General features: G+C 46.7%; 1 protein-coding gene across 9 annotated transcripts in view; it reads left to right on the top strand.

Moving 5' to 3' along the window:
- CMTR2 (cap methyltransferase 2) overlaps positions 1–14,993 on the top strand; it is a 154,594-nt gene that overhangs the window by 69,732 nt on the left and 69,869 nt on the right. For 4 of the 9 annotated variants that reach the window (XR_009155410.1, XR_009155405.1, XR_009155406.1 and 1 more), the window contains exons 3-5: positions 2,325–2,386; positions 3,557–3,900; positions 4,246–4,749. The exons of 3 other annotated variants lie outside the window; for them this stretch is intronic. The gene's annotated coding sequence lies outside the window, so the exon portion shown is untranslated. Of the gene's footprint in view, positions 1–2,324; positions 2,387–3,556; positions 3,901–4,245; positions 4,750–5,785; positions 5,921–14,993 lie in introns of those variants that run through there. 2 more of the 9 variants (XR_009155411.1, XR_009155408.1) reach the window with 2 other exon arrangements.

The following is a 14,993-nucleotide window of genomic DNA, read 5'->3' as shown; positions in this document are numbered from 1 at the left end:
TCCGACTTGGTGCTGGTCATCTCTTATTCTTTCCTTCTATTTTTCCCAGCATTATACCTAGATTGCTCCAAAGATCTTAGTCTTTGCACAAAACGTCTAAAATATGATAATTTGAATTTAACCTTTTGTGGCTGACTGAGGATGAGGGCAGTTTTGTGTTAAAACTCAAAATCTCTCCTGCCCCATTCGATGGTGTAATGTGCCATTGATTCAAACATGTTCTCTAATTTAGAGAACCTATGTTTCTCTAAATCTGAATCCAAACCAGGAAGCTGACCTTCCGGTTTCCTGGTGCGCCCCAGGAAGTTGACCTTCTGGTTTCCAGCATGCGCATTAGCGCCGATCACCTGGTCTGCTGGTACGCATGCGCACACAAAGACCAGCTGGCTGGTGGCAAAACCCAGAAAAGCAATAGGCGATGCATGGCGTGCCCCGAGAGATGGCTCTGCATGCCACTTCCGGCACGCGTGCCATAGGTTTGCCATCACGGCTATATAGGATGGAAAATGTTTTTTTAACCCTCCTCTCATTTTCTGAAAATTGACTCCCCTCACTGCCTCATACTTCTGAACAAAATTTTAAGGCTATTTTGTAATTGATTAAATTACAGTTACAATTGTAATTGATTGTAAGGCTGTCCTTGTAGAGACTGCTAACTGATGCACAAAACTGAAAGTTTATTGTACAAATAGTCCTTGACTTACAACAGTTCACTGGTTGTGTCTCGCCCAATCTCACCATAGCCGGGGCCTTCTTATCTGCTTCCGAACGCTGAGGAATGTCCTAGTATGCCTCCCAGCCCCAGTCCTGGCTCCATGCCCAGACATGCTGAAGTGGAGGAAATATCTCCAGCCCCCAGCTCTGGCTCCATGCCCAGGCAAAGGGAGCAACTAGACCCCTCCCCCTCCTCCACAGCATGTGAGCCTGAGGGAGGTCAATTGCCAACAGCTGCAGACTGGAGTGACCCTCGCGTCAGAAGATTGGATAGGCGGAGGCAACAGAAGGAAGGGAGGGGCAGGCCTGGATAAGTGCTGAGTCATGGAGCCACACCCCATGGCCTATATAAAGGACCTGCTTTCTGGCATTCTCTGAGTCAGGCAAAGTCGAACTTATCTTGCTGAAGTCACTTTCTGATCTCCTACCTGCCCTGAGGACTTTGCTAGGACTTTGGAGTGGGACACGACATCACTTAGTGACCGTTCAAAGATACAACGGCACTGAAGAAAGTGACAGGACCATTTTTCACACTTATGACCACTGCAGCATCCCCATGGTTACGTGATTTACATTCGGATGCCTGACAACATGATTCACATTTATGGCCATTGCAGTGTCCTAGGGTCCTCTGATCCCCTTTTGCGACCTTCTGACAAGCAAAGTCAATGGGGAAACCAGATTCATTTAACAACCGTGTTACTCACTTAACAAGCGTGATTCACTTAACAAATGCAGCAAGAAAAGTTGTAAAACGGGGCAAAATTCACTTAACAAATTTCTCACTTGGAAATATAAATTTTGGGTTGAATTGTGCTCGTAAGTTGAGGACTACCTGCATACATTTTGTAAACAAACAGGTAAGACTTCCCAAAAGATAATAAGCTCTTATTTCATTATTAGAGAATTAATTCTATATAAATCAAAGTAGTTTTAGCTATACCATTGTTATGGAGTGGGCATTTTTCCCCCCATATTGAAATTTTGTGCGGTATTTTTTTTTTTTTTTTAAAAAGAACATTCCATCAATTTCCAATTCAGGCCTGACTGCTGTCAGAATGCAACAGAATGGAACTATCCCACCTGAGAAAGATAACAAGAGGCTCAGAGAAACCTCGAGCTTTGCAGAAGATACTTTAAATTTAGAGGGAAATATGCACTCTGTACCGACTCTGTAGGGATGCGATGGCTTAGTGGCTAAGACGTTGAGCTTGTCGATCGAAAGGTCGGCCGTTCAGCGGTTTGAATCCCTAGTGCCGCGTAACAGGGTGAGCTCCCGTTACTTGTCCCAGCTTCTGCCAACCGAGCAGTTTGAAAGCACATAAAAAATGCAAGTAGAAAAATAGGGACCACCTTTGGGGGAAGGGAACAGCGTTCCATGCGCTTTTGGCATTCAGTCATGCTGGCTACATGAACACGGAGACATCTTTGGACAGCGCTGGCTCTTCGGCTTTGAAACGGAGATGAGCACCGCCCCCTAGAGTCGGGAACGACTAGCACATATGTGCAAGAGGAACCTTTACCTTTACCCCTCCTCTGAAGATAATCCAATGGGATGGAGTGTTGCCTTTTTCAAACAGTCTCTTCATTCCCTCCTCTTTTCCATGCAGATTCCTTCTAGGACTGGGCTCTCACTGGTTGATGGCAATGGGACCAGAAACCTCCTATACAGGTAATTATCAACTTACAAGTTCATTTAGTGACCGTTCAAAATTACAACATCACTGAAAAAAGTGATTTACGACCGATTTCCACACTTACAGCAACCCCCTCGTCACATGATCAATATTCAGATACTTGGCAACTGATTCATCTTTATAACGGCCGCAGTGTCCAAGAGGTCTCGCAATCACCTTTTGCAAACCTTGTGACAAGCAAAGTCAATGGGAGAATCAAGTTTCACTTAACCACTGTGTTACTAATTCACCAACCGCAGTGATTCACTTAACAACAGTGGCAAGAAAAATCACAAAATGGATCATAACTCACTTCACAAATGTTTCTCTTAGCAACAGAAACGTTGGGCAGAAAATATGACTTCTGTAACAGATTCATCAGTGCTTGGAATACTTCACCTGACTCTGTGGTCTCTTCCCATAATCCTAAAAGCTTTAACCAAAAACTTTCTACTGACCTCACCCCATTCCTAAGAGGACCATAAGGGGCGTGCATAAGAGCACAAACGTGCCTACTGTTCATGTCCTATTGTTTTTCTTTTCTTCTTCCTATATATATATATGCTTATGCCTCCTTATATTTACTCATATATATGTTTATATACTATATAATCTTTTTGTATGATGCCTACATATATTGTTGTGACAAAATAAATAAAAAAAATAAATAAATTCAGTGGTGAAATGCAAAATTGTTACTACTGGTTCTGTGGGGGTGGCTTGATGGGGGGAAAATGTAAAATCGGCCGAAGAGGTTGTAGAAAAAATGCTTTTAAAAGGCTCTAACAATCCCAGCTGAGCCGCGCGATCATCAGAGGCTTTTTTTTTTTACTTTTAAAAGCATTTTTTCGGCCGAAGAAAAAATGCTTTTAAAAGTAAAACAACAACAACCACCTTCTGATGATCGTGCAGCTCAGCTGCGCATGGGCGGGGGGGCGGGGGAAAGGGATTTTTGCTACCGGTTCTCCGAAGCACCCACCGCCATCGCTACTGGATCAGGCGATCCAGTCTGAACAGGGAGTATTTCACCCCTGGCTCAATTGTAGTCATAAGTTGACTACCTGGTATAAAGCAACAGGTCCACTCATCAGGTTAGTTTTAATGCAGGTAGTTCAGTGTGTTGTCTGAACTAGGTCTCCCTCAACGGTTTGGTTTTTTCCCCACAGGTCCTCAGGTGTATTTTGGTACTGTGCAAGGAGTTTTCTCAGTTGCAATGTATGGCTATGAAAGTTGGACCATAAGAAAGGCTGAGAATTGAGGCCTTTGAACTCTGGTGCTGGAGAAGACTCCTTGGAATGCAAGGCGATCCAACCCGTCAGTCCTAGTGGAGATCAACCCTGACTGCTCTTTAGAAGGCCAGATCCTGAAGATGAAACTCAAATCCTTTGGCCACCTAATGAGAAGGAAGGACTCACTGGAGAAGAGCCTAATGCTGGGAAAGATTAAGGGCAAAAGAAGAAGGGGACGACAGAGAATGAGGTGGCTGGATGGAGTCACTGAAGCAGCAGGCGTGAGTTTAAATGGACTCCAGAGGATGGTAGAGGACAGGAAGGCCTGGAAGAACGTTGTCCATGGGGTCACAATGGGTGGGACACGACTTCGCAACTAACATATGTATTTTATTCTGAAGTCAGAGGAAAAGAACCCACTAACACAATGGATGAAAAAGGGAGACTGGGCTTTCCCCCATTCATTTAATAGCTCATTTTCCTATCACAGCAGGAACATCAGGGCTGCTAATAGAAGCAAAGCGCTGCCATTACAACCTTAATCATAATAAAAAAAGAGACCCCATTTACAAGCATCTGGCAACCCAAGAAGGTGCAATTCCCGGTCTGTATCGTTTCCCTCCCAGGTTGGACGCCAAACGAGGCGAACACGAGCAGCACGAGGAGTCTCGTTTTGGAGGTGGAGAGCCCAGGCGGCCGTTTATTTTTTCCGTTGACCCGGGTTGAGCGTGTCGTCGGGATCCCAACCAGCGCGCCTCCGCGCGTCCCGCAGCGCCTTTGAACGAAAACCAAACCCGTCTTCCTCGGGAGAAAAAAAAACATACACACAAAAAGGAGGCGGCGGGAAAAGATGCCGCGCCTCGGGTGGAACCACAGGAAAGCCAGCCTAGCCAGCCAAGACCGGCCATCCAGCCAAAGGGCTCCCGTCCTCGCCGGGGTAGCCGGCTCAGGCGGCCCTCGCTCGGCAGAGGGCGTCCCGCCTGCGGCTTAGAGTCGAGCCGAGCCGGGAGGCGTCTCCCGCGTTTCGCAGCTGGGCTTGGGGAGGAGCCGCGGTCGCAGCCGCTCGTTTGTGCCACGTCCCTCCCGGGCGAAGGCGAAGCCTGGCGGGCAGCGGCAGCACGTGCGCGCCGGTGAGTTCCTGCGGGGCGGCCGGGCAGCGCCGGGTTTGGCTGGGTGTGTTTGGGTTTCGGGATGGCGCTACGCTGCCTGCGAAAAGTCTCGCTGGGGTGGGCGCGCCCGGTTGGGACCCCTTCCCGGCTCCGACTTGCGCCTGGAAACGGGCCGGGGCTGGAGAGGAGGTGGTGGTGGAGGAGGAGGCAGCTCGGCGGGCTGAGGAGAAGTTTGGGCTGGGCAAGGCGCGCCTGAAGCCGGGCGCTTTGCGCGCGGGAGGCGCCGCCGCCGCGGCCGGGAGCTCCCCCCCACCCCGCCACGTTTCCTCAGAAAGCAGGAAAAGCAGCGGCGCCCCTTGGGAGGAGGCGAGGGCCAGCGGGGCGGAGAGAAGCCGGCGGCGGACGAGGCCTCTGCAGCCGGGCGGAGAAAGGAGCCCGAGCGGAACTTTCCGGAGCGGTCGGCTCTTGTAAGAGGAGGAGAAGGAGGCGGGCGCGCCTTCCCAAAAAAGGGCGCCCAGGGCGAATGAATGCCCAGAAAGGGCAGAAAAGGGTCCCGCGTCTCTCCGAGAAGAGAGTTGAGGGCGGGGGACGGAGCGAGGTTCCGGCTGCTCGCCAGGACTTTTGGGCTGCTTGAAACTTCCTGGCGTTGCAGGACTGCCGCCCGTTTCCCTTTCCGCGCTCCCGGGGCTTCTCTTCTACTCGCCTCCTCCACAAAGAGTTGGGGATTCCAGCGCCGGGAATCCACCCCACCCCACCCCCGACTCTCGAATTGGGGTTTGGGAGAAGAGATGCAGGTCACGCTTTCCGGGACCGTGTGTGTATATGTGTGTATTTGTGTCAATCCGTGTTCGGCGTTCCCACGACGCACGGAGTCATAAATCAAGGGCGCGCTTGTCTGGACCGAATGCGCAAGAACAGGATGGGTGAAACGTGGCTGGAGTTGGTGGCTGCGTAGCCTGTAGTAGAAGGGCGGGAAGGGGGTGGGTGTCTTCTACTACACGCTAAAGATGTGTTGTACTACACACAGAGAAAGAGGGGGTGGGGGTTCAACTTATTTTCCAAAGCACCGGAAACACAAGAAACAATGGATGGAAACTAATCATGGAGTGAAGCAAGCTGGAAAATTAAGGAGAAACTTCCTAACTGTGAGGACAGTTAATCAGTGGAACAGTTTTGCCTCCAGAAGTTGTGGGTGGGTCATTCAAAAATCTTTTCAATTTTTCTGCAATTATTGAGGCATGGATTTTGCAATCTACATTTAACAATAATATCGGTCTGTAGTGTTTTTTTTTTTATAATGAATCAGGCTTCTTTGGGTATCAATGTTACAATCGCCTCTGTCCATATTTTAGGGATCTTTGCTTCAAACAAATACTTTGTTGTAAACTACAAGCATAGATTATACTAGAATTTTATAATGCCTTTGTAATTAACTTTAAAATGCCTTGGTAAGGCCACACTTGGAATACTGCATTCAGTTTTGGTGCCGCGATGTAAAAAAGATAGCTGAGACTCTAGAAAGGGTGCAGAGAAGAGCAACAAAGATGATTGGGGGACTGGAGGCTAAAACATATGAAGAACGGTTGCAGGAACTGGGTATGTCTAGTTTAATGAAAAGAAGGACTAGGGGAGACATGATAGCTGTGTTCCAATATCTCAGGGGTTGCCACAAAGAAGAGGGAGTCAAGCTATTCTCCAAAGCACCTAAAGGCAGGACAAAAAGCAATGGGTGGAAACTAATCAAGGAGAGATGCAACTTAGAACTAAGGAGAAATTTCCTGACAGAACAACTAATAAGGGGAACGACTTGCCTGCAGAAGTTGTGAATGCTCCAACACTGGAAATTTTTAAGATAATGTTGGATAACCATCTGTCGGAGATGGTGCAGGTTTTCCTGCCTGGGCAGAGGGTTGGACTAGAAGGCTTCCAAGGTCCCTTCCAACTCTGTTGTTATTATTGTTATTATTATTAGAAGTTGTGGGTGCTTCATCACTGGAGGTTTTTAAGAAGAGACTGGACACTTGTCTGAAATGGTATAGGGCTGTGATGGCAAACCTATGGCACAGGTGCCAGAGGTGGCACGCAGCTCCCTCTCTGATGGCACGCAAACCGTTGCCCTAGTTTAGCTCTGCTGTGCATGCGCGCTCACCTCCCGCTGGCCAGCTGATCTTCGGGTCTCTGTCGCACAAGCGTGGGCGGCATGCGGGGAACATGCATGCTTGTGTGGGGCAGGGCGCATGTGCAGGGGGTGCATGTGCAGGGGTCGCATGCACATTGCATTTTGGGGGTTCAGGCGCGTGCACTTTGGGCACTCGGTCTGGAAAAGATTAGCCATCACTGGTATAAGGTGTCCTGCTTGGGCAGGGGGTTGGACTACAAGACCTCCAAGGTCCCTTCTGAATTGAATTGAATAGTAAAAACACAGCGACTGTTGTCTGTAGAGATTTATCCAGCTCATGGTTGTCCCAAAGGTGCTTTTTTAGGAGGCAACTAGACTTTCTTGTTTTTTCTCTGAAGACGTTTCGTTGTTATCCAAGAAGGTTCTTCAGCTCTGACAGGATAGTGGGGAATGGAAGGATTTAACTATACAATTTGGGATGAACACCCTTTGAATGGTGTGGGAGTGGGAATGGATTTCCAGAGGAAAAATTGCAGAACATAAGAACCAGGAGCCCCATTCAGGTGACCCTGAGGACACAGATAAACCTCCAAGTGCTTCAGCGACCCTCTAAAAGGATGCAAATGACCAGCTGTCTGCAAGGAGTATAAATCCTTCCATTCCCCACTATCCAGTCAGAGCTGAAGAAGCTTCTTGGATGAGAAGCGAAATGTCTTCAAAGAAAAAACAAAGTCCAGTTGCCTCCTGAAAAAGCACCTTTGGGACAGCGATTGTTGCTCGTTGTGGGCATTTTTCTGGTATCCTCAACCATGGACTTCGGCTTCCTTTAGTCCCAATTCACACATGCGGAATGGATTGGGGACTGTGGAAGTTGTAGGTCAGCGCCTCCGGGGGGCACCACCAAACTCGGGAACACTGGTGAAAGTTGAACTTTATGGTGTTATCCAAATTCGTTCAGAGGTGTGCAGTCCAATTAAGGTTTACGTGAACTTGCAGGGATCTAAGATTGATTTCCGGAAATGGAGAATCAGGGATGTTAGATGACTCTGGGGAGCAAACTTTTATAAATCTTGAGGGGAGCACCAGCTTTCTTTGCAGAGAAACAGGATACTAGCCTAAGGAATATGAGTGAGGGAAAAGGCAGATATTTAAATGCTGAGGAAAATCGAGTTTATTGGAAATATTGAGATAGCAGAAATGGTTTCCTGCATTTGCATTTTCCTGGTAATGGCAATACAGATTGCACTTTTATGGCCTGAATGCAGTGACATTAGTTGGAAATTCTGCTTTTATGTCGGCGATAAGAATGTAATTGAGTTTTCATCCCGTCTTCTTTCTAAGCATTTGAACCACAAGTCAGAAAGTCATCTGCTTATTTATCAATCCTGCGAGGTAGGCTATGCTCAGCATGGATATTTTAGGCTCAGCAGGGATATTCTAGACTCATTTGGCTGGTGTTCCTTAGCCACCATCTTACTAAGTGGGGATTTCCCCTCATTTTTCTCCAATCTGTACAGATCAGAGGTGAGTTTCAGCAGGTTTGACCAGTTCTGGAGAACCGGTAGTGGAAAGTTTTAGTTGTTTGGAGAACCGGTAGTAAAAATTCTGACTGGCCCCACTCCTATCTATTCTCTCCCTCCCAAGTCCCAGCTGATCGGGAAGAAATGGGGATTTTTGCAGTAACCTTCCCTTGGAGAGGGGTGGGAATAGAGATTTTACAGTATCCCTCCCCTGCCACACCCACCAAACCATGCCATGACCTCTAAGCCACGCCCACAGAACCGGTAGTAAAAAAAATTGAAACTCACCACTGATAGTCCTTGATCTATGACTGGTCATTTAGTGACTGTTCAAAGTTACAATGAATTTTCCAGAAAATACTTACTACCTGGTTCTAAAGCTATGATGGCCATCTCTTACCACCCCAAGGTCATGTGACTGCATTTTTGGCTGGCCCAGTCATAGGCATTGTAATGGCCCACAGTCACATGACCACAACTGACAATGTTTTTCCCCAGAAGCTGGTTTTTTTACTTCCGAGTCACAGTAACCATCATAAATATGAATCGGTTGCCAGGCACCCAAACTCTGATCGTATAACCATGGGGATGCTGCAAACCATGATCATAAGTCACTTTTTTCAATGCCGTTGTAACTTTGAATGGTCACTAAATGAATGGTTATAAGTTGAAGACTACCTGTAGTAAGATTTACACAATGTGCTAAATCAAGGGTGTCAAACTCAAGGCTTGCGGATTGCATCTGGTCTGCGTTGTGCTTAGAACTGGCCTGTGGGCCCGCCCTGGAAAAAGTGAAGGATCGGCCGCAGTGTCAGGCTACCTCCGACGGTAAATAGGAAAGAATTCACCTTGACTCCATTTGGAATGAAAACAAGTACTTTTACTTTTACAGTCTTGATAGCAGCCAAGCAAAGCTGGAACTGAGACAAAATATGGCTAACATATCATATCCCCCCAATTGTCCCTCCTCCTCCAGGAGGTCAGGCTGGTCTGGTCCAATGCCAACTCCTTCACGGCCCCTCGTGGTAATCTTCTTCCACAGGTCTCTGGATGTCAGTCAACTTAGGAATGAAGTGTCGGTTAGAAAAGCGCGCGCTGATAACACTCAATAGTTAATCATCCCTCCCCCCTGTTATGTCAGCCGACACACATAATAGGCTCCTTTCCCTCACCCTGGACGGAGGCATGATACATCTCATTTCCTTAACAGTTTATAATACAGAAATAAACATTTTACATTCTATCTACTGATATAATCATTCAAAAGTATACGAAGATTGGAGTGGAGGCTGACATTCGGCCCTCCTGCAACAAGGACGTCAGTCCTAGAAAGAAAAAAGAGAAGTTAGGGTTTGTCAGGATATTTTTTATAGAATTGTGCTATCTTTTCCGATGCACGAACATCTTCTTTGTTCACCCATTCAGCTTGGGATAACGGGAAATGTTTCCAGGAAATAAGATATTGAATTTTATTTCTATGTTTTCTTGAATCTAAAATTTCTTTTATTTCAAAGTGTTGTTCTCCCTCTATGAGAATTGGTATAGGAGGGGGTGTACGGTTAGGACGGAAAGTAGACGTGTGTTCAGGTTTCAGCAAACTGACATGGAAAACGGGGTGGATTCTTCTAAGTGTTTTTGGTAAATCTAGTTGTACCGTCACGGGTTGATGATTTTTACTATGGGGAAAGGTCCCACATATTTGGGTCCAAGTTTCTTAGATTTCTGAGTGGTTTGAAGATATTTGGTGGAAAGATAAACCTTATCGCCCACTTGATATTTATTCTCAGGGGACCTTTTTTTATCTGCTTGTTTTTAATGCGCACGGTGAGCGCCGCCGATCGCTTAAGTAGTCATTTTCCATGTGCTTTGTATTTGATCTATCCATTCTGACAAAGAGGAAACAGTAGTTTCTTCCTTTGGGAGTTCCGAGATAGGAACAAAATCTTGACCTGAAGCTATTTTAAAGGAGTAAATCCTGTGCTACTATGAATTGAGTTGTTGTAGGCAACTTCAGCAAAAGGTAAGAGATCAGACCAATTGTCTTGCTGGTAGTTAACATAACATCGCAGATATTGTTCTAGTACAGAGTTCGAACGCTCACAGCTTCCATTAGTTTGAGGATGATGGGAGGAGCTTAATCCTTGGGCGGAGCCAATGAGTCGTAAAATTCTTTCCAAAATTGAGAAGTGAATTGAACTCCTCGATCTGAAATGATGCGATCAGGAACTCCGTGAAGTCTATAAATGTGTTGTACAAACAACTTTGCTAGAGTCTTTGAGGAGGGTATTTTGAACATGGAATAAAATGGACTTGTTTGGAGAAAAGGTCAGTCACAACCCATATAACAGTATTGCCTGAACTTTCAGGTAATTCCACTATGAAATCCATGGATATTTCTTTCCATGGGGTTCCTGGCCTGGCTACAGTTTGAAGTAGTCCAGGAGGTTTTCCTGGAGGCCTTTTGGATGATGCACAAATAGGGCAACTTGCTACATATGCTTGAATGTCTTTTTTAAGACTTGGCCACCAAAATTGTCTTTTTAAGAAGATGCAAAGTTTTCACAAATCCAAAATGCCCTGCCATTTTGGCATCATGGCATCGTTGTAGGATGGTTTCTCTGAGTGATAGAGGAACATATAGTTTTGTTCCAATCCAAGCTAGTCCATCACGGAGTGTGCATTCATGGGAATGGGTTAAGTACCAGTCATCGGTGTTTAAAGCTTCTTTAAACGACTTGGTTAGTTCATCTGGGAGTGAGGGGTCAGCTTTGGAGTGGCTTCTAGTTATTGCTGGGGCCGCCAACTGTTGGACGGGAAGGATTGGTTGAACCACCTCGGCGCGAGTGCAATTGTATTGGGGTAAACGTGAGAGAGCATCTGCTAAGAAGTTTTTTCCCCCAGGAATATAATGTAAAGTAAAATTAAAGCGGTTAAAATATTGAGCCCAGCGGGCTTGTTTAGGTGAAAGTTTTCTAGGAGTCTTTAGAGCTTCTAGATTTTTGTGATCAGTCCAAACTTCAAAAGGATGATTTGAACCTTCTAAGAATTGTCTCCATGTGCGTAGAGCCCAATGAACTGCAAATGCTTCCTTTTCCCAAATAGCCCATCGTCTTTCAGTTTCAGTCAATTTTCGAAGTGAAAGCTCAGGGTTGTAAATTACCATCAGCATTGTTTTGGAGCAGGACGGCTCCGACTGCTACATCACTTGCATCAGCTTGTATTACAAAAGGAACATCCATGTCAGGGTGCTTTAAAATAGGTTCAGCGGCAAAAAGTCGTTTCAATTTTTCAAATGCTGCCTGACATTCCATTGTCCATTCGAGAGGTAATGATGGTTTGGGTTTTGTGTCTCCTTTAGTTTTTAAGAGGTTAGTGATTGGTAAAGCAATTTGAGCAAAGGAGGGGATGAATTGACGATAGAAATTTGCGAATCCTAAAAAACTTTGGAGTTGTTTGCGTGTGCGTGGGGGGGCCCATTCCAGGACAGCTTTCACTTTTTCTGGATCCATTTCTAACCCATCAGCCGAAATGCGATACCCTAAGTAGTCTATTTTGGTTTGATGGAAATCACATTTGGATAGCTTGCAATATAGTTCTGCAGATAATAACTTTTTGAGTACAGCTCTTACTAGTTTAATATGTTCTTCCATTGTTTCTGTATAGATAAGTATGTCGTCAAGGTAGACAAGAACTCCTTTGAACAAATGCTGATGGAGTATTTCATTTATTAGTTGCATAAAAACTGCGGGCGCCCCCTGCAGTCCAAATGGCAGTACTCGAAACTGGAAACATCCTAGTGGACAGTTGAAAGCGGTTTTCCATTCATCCCCCTCTTTTATACGAACTCTGTAGTAGGCTTCTCGCAGGTCCAGTTTGGTGAAGAATTTTCCCTTCGCTAAATGTGCTAACATATCTTTCATGAGTGGCATGGGATATATGTTTTCGGCGCACACCGCGTTTAGGTTCCTATAGTCAACTATAAGACGAAAGAGCCATCTTTCTTTTCCCGGAACATCACTGGCGCTGCCACACGAGGCCTAGCCGGTTGGATAAAGCCCGCTCTAGGTTTTGTCTATGAATTTACGTAGTTCTCCCAATTCCTTTTGGGTCATGGGATAAGCTTTTGGCTTTGGAAGCTTTACCCCGGAAGGATGTCTATGGCACAGTCAATAGGCCTATGGGGAGGAAGTACGTCTGATGCTTTCTCACTAAAGACTTCGCAAGTCCCAGTATTCCTTGGGTATTCTCTCTTCCCGTCTATCCGTTCAATCATTGCCCCTAACTTATCCTGGTGCAAGGTCACGGTAGGTCCCTTCTTGGGTTTCCCCTTTTCCCTTTTAAGGTTTTGAACGGAAACGAGGGACTCCCGTTCTCCAGTTAATATGGGGTTCCATTTCGCAACCATGACAAGCCTAACAACAGGGGTTGGTCCATTCCTGGGGCTACTATGAAGTTCAGAATTTCGGTGGTCTCCTATTATCATTTCTATGGGGTTCCGTTACGAAATGGGCGGGCCTCCCCTGCCACAGAGCCATCTAACTGGGCAAACGCTATGGGCCTACTTAAGGTTCTCAACCTTAGTTCCATTTTTTCTACTAGTTCGGGACTGACCATACATCTAGTGCATCCAGAATCGAGTAGTGCTAGCAGTTCCCCCTTATTACCCGAAGAGGGTACATGTAGATTAACTGGAATGTCCAAGGGCCCCGTGCCCAACTCACCAGAAGGTCTTCATCGGACTCTGACGTGGTTTTGCTGTCATCAGTATCGGTCGACACTTCGCCTCCTCCTTGATGGGCGTGCCCTTCTTGGCAACGCCTCCCCCACTTTTGCTGGTTTACGCGCCTTAGCCGCTGGCTTCACTGGTTCCTTTTCACCACCAGAGGTCGCGCTTGGCATCAACTTAACCCTACAGTTGGCTGCTCGGTGGCCTTCTTTTCCACATCTGTAGCACGCAGACGAACGTGGTCTTCCTCCCTCCAATCTAGGACGTCCCTATAAGTTCCTTCTGGAAAACGGCCAAGGATGGCCCTCCAATGCGCTGTCTTCTGCGCGGTCCTTCACTAACTCGATTTCCATCTCTGCTGCCAGGGTGTACCAGCCATACAGCGTAGTTGGAGAGGCTCGTGCTCGACACAGTTCATAGAGATCTCCATTCAGACCATCTTTGAAAATGTCTACAAGGGTCACCTCCGACCACCCTCTCATCAAGGGAACTAAATCACTGAACTCCTGGTTATAATCAGCCACCGGCCTCCTCCCTTGCCTGATGGTTTTCATCCGACCTTTGGCCTTTTGCTCTGCCAGGGGGTCCTCAAACCTCCTCCTCAGTGCAGTCATAAAATGCTCGTAGTTTTGCAGTAAGGGGGAGTGGTTTGTATGTAACGACACATACCACGCAGCTGCTCTTCCGGTCAAATTATGAGTCACAGCTCTCACTTGTGCTGCCTGTGACCAATAATCTTCCCCCCAGTCTATCATGTGGTCATTCACTTTCGCCAGGAACAGTCCCAACTCCTTCGCATTTCCATCAAATTTCTCTGATATGGGGAATTTTGGCTTTTTCCTTCCCCTGCGTGGCCTTGCTTGGTCAGCAGGTGGCGCCCGGCCCTCATCCAATTCAGCCTCCTCTGGGGAAAGAGTTTCCAGCCTTGGCTCTTCAGAAATCTCACCACCCTGGAAGTCACCCTTAGCTGGCCCCTTTGTATTCTCTTCCTCCTCTTCTCCCTCCCACCTGGAGGACCGAATAGGGGATTCATACCTTTGGCGAGCTGCTTGCCTCACTTTCACTTCACGGAACAGACGTAAGGCTTCCTCCAACTGGAGCTTGTCCCTTATCTCTTGTTCTGTTTCCGAAAGTTTTTCTTTTCCTTTTTTCTTTTTCCTTTTAGTTACTCCAGAGGAAGCTTTTGGTGCTTGGTTTCCACCCTTCCTCTTCCAGTTTTAGTTGCTCTGCCCACGAGCTCTGCAATCTTCCAGCTCAGGGTTAAAGTGTCAGCAGAAATCCCTCCGGACGCCTCCCCCAGCTCAGCCGGCAGCAGGCCTTCCATCACATTTGGGTTTTCTCCCCCCTCGGTATTGCGATTGCAATCCTGGTTGGTAGACATGATGTGAGTTCCAGCTTAATGTCAGGCTACCTCCGACGGTAAATAGGAAAGAATTCACCTTGACTCCATTTGGAATGAAAACAAGTACTTTTACTTTTACAGTCTTGATAGCAGCCAAGCAAAGCTGGAACTGAGACAAAATATGGCTAACATATCATATCCCCCCAATTGTCCCTCCTCCTCCAGGAGGTCAGGCTGGTCTGGTCCAATGCCAACTCCTTCACGGCCCCTCGTGGTAATCTTCTTCCACAGGTCTCTGGATGTCAGTCAACTTAGGAATGAAGTGTCGGTTAGAAAAGCGCGCGCTGATAACACTCAATAGTTAATCATCCCTCCCCCCTGTTATGTCAGCCGACACACATAATAGGCTCCTTTCCCTCACCCTGGATGGAGGCATGATACATCTCATTTCCTTAACAGTTTATAATACAGAAATAAACATTCTACATTCTATCTACTGATATAATCATTCAAAACTATATGAAGATTGGAGTGGAGGCTGACACGCAGTGCCTCTGC

The sequence above is a fragment of the Ahaetulla prasina genome, chromosome 5 (assembly GCF_028640845.1).
Source record: "Ahaetulla prasina isolate Xishuangbanna chromosome 5, ASM2864084v1, whole genome shotgun sequence".
Lineage (NCBI taxonomy): Eukaryota > Metazoa > Chordata > Lepidosauria > Squamata > Colubridae > Ahaetulla > Ahaetulla prasina.
Note: the sequence above shows the minus strand (reverse complement) of the source record. Positions and strands in the feature narration are given on the sequence as shown.